Consider the following 4923-nt stretch of genomic DNA (forward strand, 5'->3'; position numbering starts at 1 on the left):
AAACCTCATAAAAACCAATTTAAATCCATCAAATAAATTAAATTTAACATTTTTCCATAGTAACCCCCATTATAAATTATTAAAAACCAGAAATTTCCTTAAAATTTATTAAAAAAAACCATTTTTTTATCAAAAAAACCCCATAAAAACCAATTTAAATCCATCAAATAAATTAAATTTAACATTTTTCCTTAACAAACCCCCATAATAAATTATTAAAAACCATAAATTTCCTTAAAATTTATTCAAAAAACCATTAATTCATCAAAAAACCACATAAAAACCAATTTAAATCCATCAAATAAATTAAATTTAACATTTTTCCATAGTAACCCCCATTATAAATTATTAAAAACTAGAAGTTTCCTTAAAATTTATAAAAAAAACCATTAATTCATCAAAAAACCCCATAAAAACCAATTTAAATCCATCAAATAAATTAAATTTAACATTTTTCCATACTAACCCCCATTATAAATTATTAAAAACTAGAAGTTTCCTTAAAATTTAATAAAAATCCTTAAAAATAACAATAATTCCTTAACAATCCCCCATAATAACCGATTTAAATCCAACCAATAAATTAAATTTAACATTTTCCATAGTAACCCCCATTATAAATTATTAAAAACTAGAAGTTTCCTTAAAATTTATAAAAAAAAACCATTAATTCATCAAAAACCCCCATAAAAACCATTTTAAATCCATCAAATAAATTAAATTTAACATTTTTCCTTAACAAACCCCCAGAATAAATTATTAAAAACCATAAATTTCCTTAAAATTTATTAAAAAAACCATTATTTCGTCAAAAAACCCTATAAAAACCAATTTAAATCCATCAAATAAATTAAATTTAACATTTTTCCATACTAACCCCCATTATAAATTATTAAAAACTAGAAGTTTCCTTAAAATTTATAAAAAAAAACAATTAATTCATCAAAAAACCCCATAAAAACCAATTTAAATCCATCAAATAAATTAAATTTAACATTTTTCCATACTAACCCCCATTATAAATTATTAAAAACTAGAAGTTTCCTTAAAATTTAATAAAAATCCTTAAAAATAACAATAATTCCTTAACAATCCCCCATAATAACCGATTTAAATCCAACCAATAAATTAAATTTAACAATTTTTCCATACTAACCCCCATTATAAATTATTAAAAACTAGAAGTTTCCTTAAAATTTAATAAAAATCCTTAAAAATAACAATAATTCCTTAACAATCCCCCATAATAACCGATTTAAATCCAACTAATAAATTAAATTTAACATTTTTCCATAGTAACCCCCATTATAAATTATTAATAACTAGAAGTTTCCTTAAAATTTATAAAAAAAACCATTAATTCATCAAAAAACCCCATAAAAACCAATTTAAATCCATCAAATAAATTAAATTTAACATTTTTCCATACTAACCCCCATTATAAATTATTAAAAACTAGAAGTTTCCTTAAAATTTATAAAAAAAAACCATTAATTCATCAAAAAACCCCATAAAAACCAATTTAAATCCATCAAATAAATTAAATTTAACATTTTTCCATACTAACCCCCATTATAAATTATTAAAAACTAGAAGTTTCCTTAAAATTTAATAAAAATCCTTAAAAATAACAATAATTCCTTAACAATCCCCCATAATAACCGATTTAAATCCAACCAATAAATTAAATTTAACATTTTCCATAGTAACCCCCATTATAAATTATTAAAAACTAGAAGTTTCCTTAAAATTTATAAAAAAAAACCATTAATTCATCAAAAACCCCCATAAAAACCATTTTAAATCCATCAAATAAATTAAATTTAACATTTTTCCTTAACAAACCCCCATAATAAATTATTAAAAACCATAAATTTCCTTAAAATTTATTAAAAAAACCATTATTTCGTCAAAAAAACCCCATAAAAACCAATTTAAATCCATCAAATAAATTAAATTTAACATTTTTCCATACTAACCCCCATTATAAATTATTAAAAACTAGAAGTTTCCTTAAAATTTAATAAAAATCCTTAAAAATAACAATAATTCCTTAACAATCCCCCATAATAACCGATTTAAATCCAACCAATAAATTAAATTTAACAATTTTTCCATACTAACCCCCATTATAAATTATTAAAAACTAGAAGTTTCCTTAAAATTTAATAAAAATCCTTAAAAATAACAATAATTCCTTAACAATCCCCCATAATAACCGATTTAAATCCAACTAATAAATTAAATTTAACATTTTTCCATAGTAACCCCCATTATAAATTATTAAAAACTAGAAGTTTCCTTAAAATTTATAAAAAAAACAATTAATTCATCAAAAAACCCCATAAAAACCAATTTAAATCCAACCAATAAATTAAATTTAACAATTTTTCCATACTAACCCCCATTATAAATTATTAAAAACTAGAAGTTTCCTTAAAATTTAATAAAAATCCTTAAAAATAACAATAATTCCTTAACAATCCCCCATAATAACCGATTTAAATCCAACTAATAAATTAAATTTAACATTTTTCCATAGTAACCCCCATTATAAATTATTAATAACTAGAAGTTTCCTTAAAATTTATAAAAAAAACCATTAATTCATCAAAAAACCCCATAAAAACCATTATAAATCCATCAAATAAATTAAATTTAACATTTTTCCTTAACAAACCTCCATAATAAATTATTAAAAACCATAAATTTCCTTAAAATTTATTCAAAAATCCATTAATTCATCAAAAAACCCCATAAAAATTAATTTAAATCCATCAAATAAATTAAATTTAACATTTTTCCTTAACAAAACCCCATAATAAATTATTAAAAACCAGAAATTTCCTTAAAATTTATTAAAAAAACCATTATTTCTTCAAAAAACCCCATAAAAACCAATTTAAATCCATCAAATAAATTAAATTTAACATTTTTCCATAGAAACCCCCATTATAAATTATTAAAAACCAGAAATTTCCTTAAAATTTATTAAAAAAAACCATTTTTTTATCAAAAAACCCCATAAAAACCAATTTAAATCCATCAAATAAATTAAATTTAACATTTTTCCTTAACAAACCCCCATAATAAATTATTAAAAACCATAAATTTCCTTAAAATTTATTCAAAAAACCATTAATTCATCAAAAAACCACATAAAAACCAATTTAAATCCATCAAATAAATTAAATTTAACATTTTTCCATAGTAACCCCCATTATAAATTATTAAAAACTAGAAGTTTCCTTAAAATTTATAAAAAAAAACAATTAATTCATCAAAAAACCCCATAAAAACCAATTTAAATCCATCAAATAAATTAAATTTAACATTTTTCCATAGTAACCCCCATTATAAATTATTAAAAACTAGAAGTTTCCTTAAAATTTAATAAAAATCCTTAAAAATAACAATAATTCCTTAACAATCCCCGATAATAACCGATTTAAATCCAACTAATAAATTAAATTTAACATTTTTCCATAGTAACCCCCATTATAAATTATTAATAACTAGAAGTTTCCTTAAAATTTATAAAAAAAACCATTAATTCATCAAAAAACCCCATAAAAACCAATTTAAATCCATCAAATAAATTAAATTTAACATTTTTCCATACTAACCCCCATTATAAATTATTAAAAACTAGAAGTTTCCTTAAAATTTATAAAAAAAAACCATTAATTCATCAAAAAACCCCATAAAAACCAATTTAAATCCATCAAATAAATTAAATTTAACATTTTTCCATACTAACCCCCATTATAAATTATTAAAAACTAGAAGTTTCCTTAAAATTTAATAAAAATCCTTAAAAATAACAATAATTCCTTAACAATCCCCCATAATAACCGATTTAAATCCAACCAATAAATTAAATTTAACATTTTCCATAGTAACCCCCATTATAAATTATTAAAAACCATAAATTTCCTTAAAATTTATTCAAAAATCCATTAATTCATCAAAAAACCCCATAAAAATTAATTTAAATCCATCAAATAAATTAAATTTAACATTTTTCCTTAACAAAACCCCATAATAAATTATTAAAAACCAGAAATTTCCTTAAAATTTATTAAAAAAACCATTATTTCTTCAAAAAACCCCATAAAAACCAATTTAAATCCATCAAATAAATTAAATTTAACATTTTTCCATAGAAACCCCCATTATAAATTATTAAAAACCAGAAATTTCCTTAAAATTTATTAAAAAAAACCATTTTTTTATCAAAAAACCCCATAAAAACCAATTTAAATCCATCAAATAAATTAAATTTAACATTTTTCCTTAACAAACCCCCATAATAAATTATTAAAAACCATAAATTTCCTTAAAATTTATTCAAAAAACCATTAATTCATCAAAAAACCACATAAAAACCAATTTAAATCCATCAAATAAATTAAATTTAACATTTTTCCATAGTAACCCCCATTATAAATTATTAAAAACTAGAAGTTTCCTTAAAATTTATAAAAAAAACAATTAATTCATCAAAAAACCCCATAAAAACCAATTTAAATCCATCAAATAAATTAAATTTAACATTTTTCCATAGTAACCCCCATTATAAATTATTAAAAACTAGAAGTTTCCTTAAAATTTAATAAAAATCCTTAAAAATAACAATAATTCCTTAACAATCCCCGATAATAACCGATTTAAATCCAACTAATAAATTAAATTTAACATTTTTCCATAGTAACCCCCATTATAAATTATTAATAACTAGAAGTTTCCTTAAAATTTATAAAAAAAAACCATTAATTCATCAAAAAACCCCATAAAAACCAATTTAAATCCATCAAATAAATTAAATTTAACATTTTTCCATACTAACCCCCATTATAAATTATTAAAAACTAGAAGTTTCCTTAAAATTTATAAAAAAAAACCATTAATTCATCAAAAAAC

Source organism: Rhopalosiphum padi, unplaced genomic scaffold (genome assembly GCF_020882245.1).
Source record: "Rhopalosiphum padi isolate XX-2018 unplaced genomic scaffold, ASM2088224v1 scaffold1, whole genome shotgun sequence".
In the NCBI taxonomy this organism is placed as follows: domain Eukaryota; kingdom Metazoa; phylum Arthropoda; class Insecta; order Hemiptera; family Aphididae; genus Rhopalosiphum; species Rhopalosiphum padi.